Source organism: Babylonia areolata, chromosome 22, assembly GCF_041734735.1.
Source record: "Babylonia areolata isolate BAREFJ2019XMU chromosome 22, ASM4173473v1, whole genome shotgun sequence".
Lineage (NCBI taxonomy): Eukaryota > Metazoa > Mollusca > Gastropoda > Neogastropoda > Buccinidae > Babylonia > Babylonia areolata.
Genome location: NC_134897.1, coordinates 18376120 through 18391119, shown reverse-complemented (window position 1 = coordinate 18391119; position 15000 = coordinate 18376120).

Genomic DNA, 15000 nt, shown 5'->3' with positions numbered 1-15000 from the left:
ATCATCATCATCATCACAATGATGGTGATGGTGATAATAGTAATATCGATAATATCAACAACAATAAGATCAGGATGATGATGATGATGACGACGACGACATTGACAGCGACGACGACCTTGTTGATGATGATGACGATAAAGATGGTAATGATGGTGACTAAGGCAACGATCGTTTCTGTCGTGTGTCAGACAGTTCCAAAACAGTACAGCACAGAACAGCACACTAGCTGTGTTCATAAACTCACCCCACATGTATGTGTGTGTGTGTGTGTGTGTGTGTGTGTGTGTGTGTGTGTACAGGTGACTGGGAAGTAAAAGAGGAGACAGACTGGACACTGGGAGGTTCGTGGTTGTGGACACAACGCGACACAACGTATCCGTGGACATGATATGTATGTATAACTTACGAAACGATGACTGCTATGATAATGATCATGATGATGGTGATCATCATCATCATCATTATGATTATTACTATTATTATCATTGTTGTTGTTTTTTTTTTGTTTTTTTTTTTTTGTGTCGTGTTTTCCCGGACTTTCTTGGGTCGACTACCGTTTTATTTTGTACATAAATTTAATATGACAATTCAGAATAGATGGAAAAGAAAAAAAACATAAAAAGATTTTCTTTAATCTGAATACAGTCAACATGGAACTGAGATTGCTCATGGGTCTTGTATTCGTGGAACTCGTGTCGGTGGGATGAGACAGCCGCTTTGTACGTTCAGTACTCCCAGACTCGCTTCGCAAAACCTTCACGGACTCACCGGTTTTAAGGAGGAGTCCGGTCGCCTCATTGTTCTGTTTTGTGTGATCGTGTCTCTTCCCTGGAAGCAACTGTACGGGGACAACAAGAGCCAGCGGCAACAAAACGTTGCAGAATGGAACCTGTTTCCATGACAACACAGGCAACACAAACTGAAAGCCCCAGCCTTAGCCCCAGCCCCAGCCCTACACCCACCTACGCCGACGTGGCCAGAGTTTCCTCACCAGAGAACCCGGCAGCAGACAAAAAACGAGCAAGCCACCAAGACAAAACTGCCCTTCAAAAGAAGAAAAAAGAGGTTCACCCCAACGGCAGAGGAGCCAGCATCCTCGCAGGAAACACTGGGCGACATGTTCGAGATCTTCTCTGGGAAACACCGAAGAAATCAACACGCAGAGCCAGGTTCCACCATCACCAGAACCCCGTCCCCTTTCATCACGGCTGGTACAGTCCTTACGACGCACTGATGGACTAGCCAGTGTTCTATTAACATTTGCGTCAACTTCTGCCTGGCACTGATAAACTTTTGTGCTGAGCAATATTCTTGTTTTGCTGAGTGACCTTTCTTCCTGCCGTTTACAAGTGCATTTTTCGTTGACAATATTTAGCCTATTATTTTTGTTTCCCAGTTTCCTTTCATTTACTGTTTATTTTCACCATCATACAGTTTGATTTATTCATAGTATAAATAACATTATATTCCTATCCGATAGGAAAGATAATCAGTAATGAAAAAACAAACGCAATTGCAAATTAGGCTGCTCCAGTGGAACTGCAGATCTATTCTATCTAACCTGGCCTATTTGAAACATTTTCTAGCATCAAGTAAGTGTGATGTTTTGATTCTGCAGTCACTTAATATCAGTGCATGTAAGCTTCCCAAACTTCCAAATTATTATTTTCCATCAGTATATGAAACTGGGAACGAGGGCAAGAAGATAAGTACTGCTATTTATATACTTAGGGAATTACAGTATAATCTATGTGAGTCTCCTGTTTTAAAATCTATTGCAAGCTTTGACATACACTCTTGTGCAGCTACAGTAAAATTTAGCAACAAGCTAATTCTTAACGTACTTTCCGTTTATCTTCCGAAAGGTCCAAACGATCGAAATACTGAGTGGCTTAGAACATTACAAGAACAACAGACTGGTAAATGGGTAATAGCTGGTGATTTCAATGCTCACGCTCCATTCTGGGAAAAGGACTGTAAAACTGTGACAAGCAATCGGTTAATAGAAAACATCACTGACAGCCCCTTTTATCTTATGAATGATGGTAGTGTTACTGGAATTCCTGACGTCTCAAAACACAGACCAACAGCAATTGACCTGACACTAATATCCCCAGAGCTAGTCCCATCATGTACCTGGGAAACACATAAAGACACATTGGGAAGCAACCATGTGCCTATCATCATTACAATAGCTTATGATGATAACCAGCCTGATAATAACGTCGACATAATTCCAAAATATAAATATAAAAATGCAAATTGGGATTTATTTCAAAAACATTCTTACCTCTCACGATTTTGAAAAATTTGAGAATGAAAGTGTAGATGTAATGTATTCAAATTGTACAGAAGCTGTGTTATCAGCAGCTGATATGTCGATCCCAAAAGTAAAGGCTGTGAAGTCAGGTGACTGTTCAGGCAATGTCTGGTGGAATGATGCATGTGAAAAGGCAGTTAATTACAAGAAAGAAACATTTAAGAACTACCACGCGGACAGTAAGCCCCCAAACCACAAAGAAATGAAGAAAGCAAACACTCAGAGTAATATGACTGTAGCCCAAGCTAAAAAAGATCATTGGTCATCATTTTGTTCACAAGAAATTTCAGATCATAAAGACTTTAATAAAGTTTGGACAAAAATGAAAGAAATGAAAAATGGAATAAAGTTACCAAGTTGCCCAATATCTAATGACTCACAAAACAAGTTTCTATCAGATCAGGAAAAGGCAGAAATCTTTGTTGAAATGTTTGCGAAAAATAGCAAATACGAAGGCTTATCACCTGCGTGTAAAACACACAGAGACAGGGAAGAAAATAGTGCTTTATACAGTGATCCCATTCCGCAAAATGACTTGTGGTTTAATTCTCCTATTACATATGAGGAGTTACAAACCGCTATAGCTTCCCTTGGCAATAAAAAAAGTTCAGTTGGCATCGATGCACTATCGAATGTGATGCTAAAACACATCCCAAAAAATTGTATTGTTTTCCTACACAAAATATATCAGAAATGTTGGACATCTGGAACTGTACCACAGATATGGAAAACATCAATAGTTGTACCGGTTTTAAAAGCAGGAAAACATAAACGTAATAAAAATAGTTACAGGCCTATTGCTTTGACCTTGCATGTCAGTAAATTGATGGAAAAAATAGTCCTGTTTAGAATTATAACTTACTGCGAAAAATACAATATCATTCCAGTGAACCAGGCTGGATTTAGAAAAGGAAGATCAACGGTCGAACACCTAGTAAAGATTACAACTCAAATAAAACATCAGTTTGCCCGCAGAAAAAGTGTCCTCGCAACGTTTTTTGACGTAAAAAAAGCCTACGATCAGGTTTGGCACAAACGTCTTTTATTCAAACTGAAATCAGTTGGAATATCTGGTAATCTTTATGAGTATATTAAAAGCTTTTTATCTAATAGAATTATTCAAGCAAGGGTGGGAACACATTATTCTTTGCCACATAAACTTGACATGGGAATTCCACAGGGCTCAGTTATAGCCCCTATTCTCTTTAATATTCTTATTCAGGATCTACCAAAGGCATTGTCAAATCGTGTAGTTTTAGTACAGTATGCTGATGATATATGTATGTGGATGGGTGTCAATCTAAAAAAGTCAACCCCACAAAGAGCACAGAATTACATACGTCGTTTGTATCAGTCTGATCTCAATAACATTGGTAACTATATGTTTGAAAATGGTCGAGCTTTGTCGACTGAAAAAACATGTATGATGTTGTTTAATTCAGGTGGTAACCTATCTAGCACACCCATTTTTAAATTACTTGGTGACGTCATTGATTATAAACAGGTAGTGAAGTTTTTAGGCGTTTATCTTACTTCAAAGCTGACATGGAACATTCACTTTGATTACATCTTAACAAAGGCAAGGAAAAGTATCAATTTTATGAAAATTATAAGCCGCTTACCCTGGGGAATGGATACAAAAACATTGATTCATCTTGCCATGGCCCTTGTAAGATCTAAGATAACCTATGCACAAGAAATATTTTTCAGTGCACCTAAATATCTATTAAAAAAGATTCAAAGTGTAGACTGTAAGGCTATCAAAATTGCCCTCGGAGTGCCCTCTCATGCATCCAATCAGGAAACATACAAAACAGCCGGAATTCTTCCCTTAAATGAACATCGTGAGCTAGCAACAGCAAAATTCGCTGTGAGGTACACTTCAATGACAAAAAATTTCATTGCTGATGAACTGACAGTAAGATCAGACATTGATTTTCCTAAAAGAGCTAAAGCCATTTCATCACAAGAAACAGTTGCAACTTACATTTCAAATCTGTTAAAAGAATCTGAAGTTAACATGAAAGAGTTAGCTGCAAAACCACATCATTCTCCTGTTCCTTTTTGGGAAATGTTGAAAGCGGATTTTGATATCACTTATTCTGAAACAAAAAAGGAAGAAAACATCAATATCACGACAAGTACTGCCAGAATTCATATAACAGAAAAATATCAGAATCATCTCCATATATTTACAGATGGATCTGTTCTTGATGACAAAAATGCTGGTGCGGCTTTCTATATTCCTGCCTTTAAAGTTGAAAAATCTTACTTTATTGGTAAACACCTTTTCATATTCACAGCTGAGCTAATTGCTATTATACAAGCTCTGAACTACTTAGTGAGCCATCAAATAGTTTTCTCGAAAATAGCATTCTTTGTTGATTCCAAATCAGTACTTCATGCTCTAGAATTATTCAGCCTTGAAACAAGACCTGACATTGTTTAAGGATTAAAGGGACTGAGGTCAGTTTTTGTTGGGTGCCTTCTCATGTGGGCATTCTTGGCAATGAAACTGTTGATAAAGCAGCTAAAAGAGGAGTGCAAGATTCAGAAAAATCGACAAAAATACATGTCCGTCTCTCCGTAAAAGAGGCATACACTTTGTTAGAAAAATCAGCATGGGGTCGATTTCATAACCGATGGAAGTTAAAGTTTTTAAACCATAAAGGAACATTATTCCCTGAGAATATTATTAAAGAAAAGATACCGAATCCATCAGCTTGCTATACAAGATTAATAACCTCTACTTTCTTCCGTATAAAACTTGATGCGTTGAAGATAAAGTATAGTAAAAATGTTACATGCATCTGTGGTAAGCAGTTCAGCTTGCATCATTGTTTGTTTCACTGCCAGCAGTTACGCACCTTCTTGCCCAAGTATTTCAAAGAGAATAATAATTCTGCAGATGATTTTTGTAAAGTTATTTCTGACGAGGTTCTTATGGTCGAACTTTCACAGGCATTAGTTCATAGCCCTATTTCTACATTCCTTTAATGCACTTCAGAATTGTGTTAATGGTTTCTGATTATTATAATTATTATTATTGAATTGTTACTGTTAAATGTAATTGCATGTTAGTTATACCCCATGCCCCCCCCCCCCCTTTTTTTTTTTTTTTAACGTCTAATATCACTGATAGTGAAAAGACGCTAAACAAAAGAACGAACCAAGACCAATACCCAGCATTCCATAACTATATCATTGTAATCAATAGCAATTATGGAATGAATCACCCATACAAGAAAAAGCATACAACTTTTCATTTACTGAATTATTATCATTGTTGTTGTTATTATTATTATTATTATTATTATTATTATTATTATTATTATCGCGTACAATATTAACCTTGTGGCATACTTGTAAAGTTCCATTAACATGTTCGGAAACTTGAAATTTGCAATGCGTAGTGTGTTTCATTTTGCCCCCCCCCCCCCCCGCCCCCTAGCCCTCTCTCACAAACACACCACCCCCACCACTCCCACCACCCAAAACTTTTTTTCACTTCTACTTATCAATTTATGTATTAAATGAGCTCAGCCTGTGATGGCTTAATTGTTTACTGTACAGCTGCGTTGATTGTTTTTTTTTTTTGTTTTGTTTTGTTTTTTTTCTTCGATTAAAGAATGTTTAAAATTCATGCGACGACACGACACGACACTACACTACACAACATAGCAACACGACACGACACATTACAATTCATTATAACATATAATATTATTTATAAACTCACCATCTGTGTTTAAAATACATACGACACAACACGACACGACACGACACGACACAGCACGACACGACGCGACACAGCACGACACGACACAGCACGTCACGACACGACACGACACGACACGATACGACACAGCACGTCACGACACGACACGACACGACACAGCACGATACGACACAGCACGTCACGACACGACACGACACAGCACGACACGACACAGCACGTTACGACATAGCACGTCACGACACGACACAGCACGACACGACACAGCACGACACGACACGACACAGCACGATACGACACGACACGACACAGCACGATACGACACGACACGACACGACACGACACGACACGACACAGCACGACACGACACGACACAGCACGACACGACACAGCACGCCACGACACAGCACGTCACGACACGACACGACACAGCACGACACGACACAGCACGGTACGACACGACATAGCACGACACGACACAGCACGACACGAGACATTACAATTTTTTTTTTTAAATGAATATATATATTATAATATCAATAATAAACTCACCACCTGTGTGTCTGTGTCTGGTCTGTGGTGTGGTATATACAGAGGACAGGCTGAGCACTGCCACACGTTGTGGTGGTCACTGGACGACGCAGATAACTAACACCCGCCACTACACACGGGTCTTTGCTGTGACCTTTTGTAGGTCTTACAGGTACCAACAGAAGGCATGTCAGGTCACTCGTTTATCAATGTTTTACCACCACCCGATATCTGGGTTCTCACGTCTGACGCAGGCAGCTGTCCTGTGTGTGTGTGTGTGTGTGTGTGTGTGTGTGTGTGTGTCTGATACACGTACAACCATCTGTCTTAATCCCTCTGCGGTTTGAACTCAGAACACTTTCATGTTAAAACAAAAATGTTACTCTGTGTCACGCGGACATCCAATCTTTTTTTTTTTCTTTTTTTTTTTTTTTTTTTTTTTTTTGTTCCAGCATACATGTTTTTGTTTGTATTTTGTTGAAGAAAGAGAAGAAGAGGGGACTGAGAAGGAGGAGGGAAGGAGGGGGAGAGTGATAGAGAGGGAACCATGAACAACTTTTGATGTCATCAGCGATGAACTCGCTGTATTTGATATGGGGATATATACGGCTTGTCTTCCTTCACGTAACAACAAGGGAATGATAGAAAGTGAGACGGTCACAGAGAGAGAGAGAGAGAGGAGAGAGAGAGAGAGAATGATAGTGACAGAGAATTATAGGGAAAAGGAGGGAGAGAGGGAAGAGAGAGAGACAGAGACAGAGAGGAAAAACGGGGTAAAGTGCCTTTCTCAAGGACAACAACATCATGCCGAAACACGGCATTGAGCCCTATCACACTGGATCTCAAGTTTTGGAAGGTGACAACAACTATGACAGATGGAAGGTTGACAGTGTGTGGCTTTGTACAACGTGAGGGGAACTGGTGTGGGTTTGGGGAACAACATCGTCGTCATTGTCGTTGCTATTACTTGTACAACGTGAGGTGAACTGGTGTGGGTTTTGGGAACAACATCGTCGTCATTGTCGTTGCTATTACTTGTACAACGTGAGGTGAACTGGCGTGGGTTTGGGGAACAACATCGTCGTCGTTGTCGTTGCTATTACTTGTACAACGTGAGGAGAACTGGTGTGGGTTTGGGGAACAACATCGTCGTCATTGTTGTAGATATTACTTGTACAACGTGAGGTGAACTGGTGTGGGTTTGGGGAACAACATCGTCGTCATTGTTGTAGCTATTACTTGTACAACGTGAGGAGAACTGGTGTGGGTTTGGGGAACAACATCGTCGTCATTGTTGTAGCTATTACTTGTACAACGTGAGGTGAACTGGTGTGGGTTTGGGGAACAACATCGTCGTCATTGTCGTTGCTATTACTTGTACAACGTGAGGTGAACTGGTGTGGGTTTGGGGAACAACATCGTCGTCATTGTCGTTGCTATTACTTGTTATTTCGTCTCATTACTTCGGGCGCAACAGCCGCGAGTGGTTAAAGCGTTGGACTTATCATCTGAGGATCCCGGGTACTAATTTCGGTAACGGCGCCTGTTGGATAAAGGGTGGAGATTTTTCCGATCTCCCAGGTCAACATGTGTGCAGTCCTGCTTGTGCCTGAATCCCCTTCGTGTGTTTTCGCACGCAGAATATTAATACGCACGTTAAAGATCCCATAATCTATGTCAGCGTTCGGTGGGTTATGGAAACAAGAACATACAAACAGCACGCACATCCCCGAAAACGGAGTATGGCTGCCTACATGGCAGGGTAAATGAACAAAACGGTCATACACGTAGAATGTTGCATGTGTGTGTGTGTGTGTGTGTGTGTGTGTGTGTGTGTGTGTGTGTGTGTGTGTGTGTGTGTGTGTGTGCTTGAAATCTGATTGTATGACACATGAAACGAATGATAAGCGCCCAGTGGCAGCCGCCAGTCGGCTCTACCCAGGTAGGCAGCCTGTTGTGTCAAATGACCCCGTGTTTGTGAAGCGCTCAGAGCTTGGTCTCTGACCGAGGATAGGCGCTATAGAAGTATCCATAACATTCATTCATTCATTCATCATTCTTTCCTTTTTCTTGTTCTCTCCTTTCTGTCAGTCCTCCATTCCGTTCTTCCTCTCTTTTTCCCCTTCTTCATTCTTTCTCTCCCTCTTTCCTACCTGTCTTTTTTTTTTCTTTCTTTCTTTTTCCTTCCATTTTCACACCTCCCTTTCTTCCTTCTTTCCATATTTTTTTTCTGAAATTCTTCTTCATTCATTTCGTTCCTCCGTTCTTTTTTTTATCTCCTTCCTTCCTTCCTTCTTTCTTTCTGTCCTTTTCTTTCTGTCTTTCTTTCTTACTTAACGTCTGTCCGTTGTCCTTCCTTTGCCATCATCCATTCCTATCCTTTTTAATCCGTCTTATATTCGTTTAGTCCAACACACATTTATAAAGCAGCCACGCCCCACAGTCAGTCAATGTAGCCATCGAGATAACTATGCTCACTCAATATATCAGTTTGTCAGCCAAGCGCTCCGTTCACCTTTTATGTTTGGCCTTGTAAAAACCATAGTTTCCGACGTTCCAGCTTTCTGTGTTTTGGATATGTGAAAGGACAGTGTTTGTAGAGTGCAATGCACTTGGAATTATTATTATTATTATTATTATTATAGATTGATTTCTTTTCTAGGTTTGGCCATTTATGGTCAAAATCTGATCAGACTACAAACCACAGGCGAGCGAAGGCGACTCATTTCTTATCTTAGTGGGTGTTGGTCTCTAAGCTTGCGAAGCAAAAGGTCTCTTGTTAATATCGTTAACCCCTTGACCGCTGAACTTCGATAAAAAAAAACCCAGATTAGTGTGACGCTAGTTTGAAGTTTAATCACTTCTTTTGTGCAGTGTGTGTCTGTGTGTCTGTGTGTCTGTGTCTGATTGTCTGTGTGTGTCTGTCTTTGAGTCTGTGTGTGTGTGTGTGTGTGTGTGCGCGCGCGCGCGTTTAATGTTTATTGCAAAGCGCTTTGAGCTCCATGTTATTTAGGAAAACGTTCAACAGCATGTACCCATCATTATCATCAGTAGTAGTAGTGGTAGTAGTAGTAGTGTTATCATTATCATATGGAGTGATGGCCTAGAGGTAACGCGTTCGCCTAGGAAGCGAGAGAATCTGAGCGCGCTGGTTCGAATAACGGCTCAGGCGCCGATATTTTCTCCCCCTCCACTAGACCTTGAGTCGTAGTCTGGACGCTAGTCATTCGGATGAGACGATAAACCGAGGCCCCGTGTGCAGCATGCATCTAGCGCACGTAAAAGAACCCACGGCAACAAAAGGGTTGTTCCTGGCAAAATTCTGCAGAAAAAAAATCCACTTCGATAGGAAAAACAAATAAAACTACACGCAGAAAAAAAAGAGGGGGTGGGGGTGTGTGTGCTGTAGTATAGCGACGCGCTCTCCCTGGGGAAAGCAGCCCGAATTTCACACAGAGAAATCTGATGTGATAGAAATGCAAATACAAATACAAATATTATTATCATCATTATCATTATTGTTATTACTAACTTTCAGTGATACCACTGAATTTACTGAACCAAGCCACGGCCGTCCCTTTGGAGAAGAAGTCCGTATCAAGAGTAATGACTGACATCTTGACCTGTAAGCTGTGTCGTACCTCCTTGAGGGGACAACACTTCACTGACGTGTCTACTCGCCAGCAGCAGCAAAGGGGTTAATCATCTGGTCAAGGTGGGGTGAGTGTAGACATTTTGTTGCAGTATTGATTTTCACAACTGAATGTTGTAATTTAACCAACAATAAATCAAAAAGTGGCAGAGAAGGGGGTGTTTTATCGCGAGGTAGTGGAAATAGTAAGGTAGAAGAGGGAGGGTGGAAACTAAGATGAGTATTTGAAATGAATAGATGTGCAGTTAAAAGGAAATTACTAAATGGACTTCGTAAAATGTGAAAGTCGGTAATTTAACAAGAGAAACATCTGATCACAAAAAAAGAAAAAAAAAGTTAAAGAAAAAGACATTAACGCTTCCTATAACTGTGGACAACACACTTTCAAGTAAGAAAGACTTCGTTAACTTTAATTAAATTAAAAATATTGCTTAGAGCCCAGCCGACCATGAAGGCCATATCAGGGCTAACTTCGTTAACTTAGTCAAACAGTGTGTGTTCAACTGTAACATCTCTAAAGTGAATACACTTATAAGGGCAATATGTGGAGTGATGGCGTAGAAGTAATGCGTCCGCCTAGGAAGCGATAGAATCTAAGCGCGCTAGTTCGAATCACGGTTCAGCCGCCGATATTTTCTCCCCCTCCACTAGACCTTGAGTGGTGGTCTGGACGTTAGTCATTCGGATGAGACGATAAACCGAGGTCCCGTGTGCAGCATGATCTTAGCGCACGTCAAAGAAGCCACGGCAACAAAAGGGTTGTTCCTGGCAAAATTCTGTAGAAAAATCCACTTCGATAGGAAAAACAACTAAAACTGCACGCAGGAAAAAATACCAAAAAAAATGGGTGGCGCTCTCAGTATAGCGACGCGCTCTCACTGGGGAGAGCAGCCCGAATTTCACACAGAGAAATTTGTTGTGATAAAATGAAATACAAATACAAATACTTGACAGTCTGAAAATCATAGTCACGAGAGATCAGCTGATCACAAGATCAGACTCTGAGAGAGTCCACTTGGGATTAAGGTAACTTTTTTTTCTTCCTACTTTCTTGTCTCTCTGTGATGTTTCTTTCTCTGAAAAGGAAAAAAAAAAGCAAACCGTTTTACCTTACAGGTCAGTTTCAAAATTAATTTTCTAAAGTTTAGTTTCGTTGCATACTTTCTTGTATTATATCGCTTCACATTCCATCGTATCATATATAGCATTACGTTTCATACTTCCATTCTTGTATTATCATATTGCACATACGCTTTTATCATATCGCTTTTACATTACAATATGTTACGTTACGTAACATTCCATCATTATTATAACAATGGACATTCACATACATGAACATACATATCAGTATGCATATACAGTTACAAGAATACATGGCGACCGTCGTTCTAATCATGCAAAATACACTGCGTTATGGTTATTTCCATCATCGTTTTTGTTTTTTTTATACTATAGTTGTGCACACAAAGAACACACAAAACGAAGGAGCTCTTTGCTAAGGTGGAGGAGAAATATCAATGTTCATCTCGTCGTTAACGATCAACTGTATGATAAACCAGACAAGTACAAACTCATTGCACGTGATATTTACAAGAGAACTGCGTTTGTGAACTTCAAAATACAAGTTTGATATATCGTCTGAAATGACAAAGTTATGGAAAGGCATTACCAATTCGACATATGCAGATGAAAAAAAAAAAATAAATAAAAGGTATTCATAACAATCGTATCAAACGTGGGATCTGATTTGAAGGTGGCAACATGTCCAAAAAAGTACAATTCTTTTCTTTCAGATTTCAAACAGACGTACGTCTTACTATTTACAAGCATTGTCGAACTCATTCTAGAATGATTGCACAAACTTGATGATTGCACAAACTTGCATGTCTAGAATACATTATTATAAATGTTAGTTGATTTTTTTTAAATCATCACATGGTCTAAAGTTATATTTAATCCATACAACATAGTCTAAAGTCATTTTTAATCCATACACCATGGTCTAAAGTTGCTGGGTTTTTTTTATAATCCAAACAACATGGTCTAAAGTTATTTCTAATCCACACAACATGGTCTAAAGTTGCTGTTGTTTTTTTTATAATCCAAACAACATGGTCTAAAGTTATTTTTAATCCATACAACATGGTCTAAAACAATGTGTATTTTGTACATACTGAGGAGATGATAGTCCTATGAATCGTAGACTGTGAATTTTCTCATCGAGTTTCTCGCCTTATCGGTGTTCCGCGTTTGTGTTGCTAGGTGTGGTGGTGTCCAGGTCAGGCCCACGCTACAGCCTCCATGGTCACGGTGCTTGAGGTTAAAGTTCGTTGACCAGTGTGTGTGTGTGTGTGTGTGTGTGTGTGTGCAAACACGTGCGCGCACACACACACACACATACATACACGCTATGTCTTACTCTCCCATTCCCCGCCCACCCCCCATCTCTCTCTCTTTCCCCGGTGTAGCATCCCAGACTGTCCCCCTCCCCGGAGAAACGTCCCCTGGGGGGACAATTTGACCGCTGGAAATGTCCCCCGGGGATTTTCTAGCCGTTCATAGTGTCCCTTGCGGACATTTTCAGCGATCAAAATGTCCCCCTTCTGGCATTTTAGCCTTGTTATGAAATGTCCCCCGTACCCTGAAAATGTCCACCACCTACACATCCGCCCCCTTTCTTCTCTCTCTCTTTCTCTCTCTCTCTCTCTCTGATTTTCTTAACCCCCACCCCCACCCACCCCCACCCCCACACACACAAATACACAAACACGCACAGACACACGAACAAACAAACACACACACACGTGCATGCACAAACGCAAGAATACACGCACGTATGCACACGAGATCACGCACACGCGCACGCACGCACACACACACACACACACACACACACACATACACACACACACCACGTGCTCGCAGATGGAGCAAATGTTTTGTGGAAGAAAAGCAGGCAAGGAGGGGGCGGGTGGAGGAGGGGGGGAGCATTGTAGGCGGAGGGGACGTTACAAGGGGTGGGGGGGGGGGGGGCATTTTCAGGGTATGGGCGGGACATTTCAGAACGAGGCTAAATCGTAAGAGAGGGGGGACATTTTGGCTGCTGAAAATGTCCGCAGGGGACATTATGAACGGCGAGAAAGTCCCCTGGGGACATTTCCAGCGGACAAATTGTTCCCCCCCGGGACGTTTCCAGGTGGCGGACAATCTGGGATACTACACCGGCCTAACGATCGTGGCTGGTGGTGGCACAACAATGGGCATGCAGACGTTTTTCTAGGGTGGCCTGTCCTCTCTTCGTCTTTCCTCTTTCATGCTGTTATCTCTCCCTCCTTCTCTGTCTCTATGTCTGTCTGTCTGTCTGTCTCTGTCTCTCCCTTTCCATCTCTCTGTTCCGTCTGTCCTTCTTTCTTTCTCTATCTTCCCTGTCTCCGCCTCCCTCTTTTTTCCCTCTCTATCTATCTATCTATCTACCTTTTCATCTGTCTCCCTCCCTCTCTGTCTCTGTCTCTCCCTATCTCTACCTCTGTCTGTCTGTCTGTCTGTCTGTCTATCTCTTCATCTGCCTCCCTCCCCATCTGTCTCTGTCTCTCCATACCTCTACCTATCTGTCTGTCTGTCTGTCTGTCTCTATCTATCTATCTATCTATCTATCTGTCTATTTCTTCATCTGCCCCCCTCTCTCTCTGTCTCTCCCTATCTCTACCTCGGTCTGTCTGTCTGTCACTATCTATCTATCTATCCATCTATCTATCTATCTATCTACCTTCTATCTATCAATCTGTGTCTCTGTTTCGCTCCCTTTCTCTGTTTCTTTCTCGTTCTCTCTCCCCTCCATCTCTTCATTTGTCTCCCTCCCTATCTGTCTCTGTCCCTCCCTATCTCTGCTTTTGTCTCTTTGTCTGTCGCTCTTTCTCTCTGTGTGTGTCTCATTCTCTGTCTGCCTGTCTGTCTGTCTGTCTGTCTGAGTCTGTCTGTCTGTCTGTCTGTCTGTCTCTGTCTCTGTCTCTCTCTCTCTCTCTGTGTATTTGTCTCTATCTGTCTGTGTCTCTGTCTTTCTCTGTCTCTCTGTCTGTCTTTCTCTCATTCTTTCTCTCTGTCTCTCTCTTTCTGTCTCCCTCTCTGTGTGTCTCTCTCTGTCTCTGTCTCTGTCTCTCTCAACGATCGTTAGACTCCATGGTATCCTGCCACCCTGTCACAGTTCCCAATGGACAAAACGTGTCCGCTCTGTCTGTGACAGTGTGTGTGTGTGTGTGTGTGTGTGTGTGTGTGTGTGTGATGAAGGAGGAAGGTGGCAGAATGGTTAAGGTGCTCATCTGCCAATATAGTGTCTGTGAGGGTCTGGGTTCGATTCTCGCTCTCGCCCTTTCTGTTTACCAAGTTTGACTGGGAAAAAAACAAAAAACAAACAAACTTGGCGTCTATAATTCGGATGAAACGATAAACCGAGGTCCCGCGTGCAGCGTCCACTGTGCGCAGTGGAAAAAAGAACCCATGGCAACAAAAGGGTTGTCCTGTGGCAAAATTATGTCGAAGAAATCCATTCTGAAAGGTACACAGATATATTATGTAATCCAATCAAGGCGCTGCTTTAGCGCGTTGGGTTCCAAGTGCTTCTGGTCAGGCATCTCCCTAGCAGATGTGGTGTAGCGTATAGGGATTTGTTCGAACGCAGTGACGCCTGCTTGAAAGACTGAAACGGAAACACACACACTTCCCCCATCCGATATCTTCCCCTTCCCCAATGTGTATGTA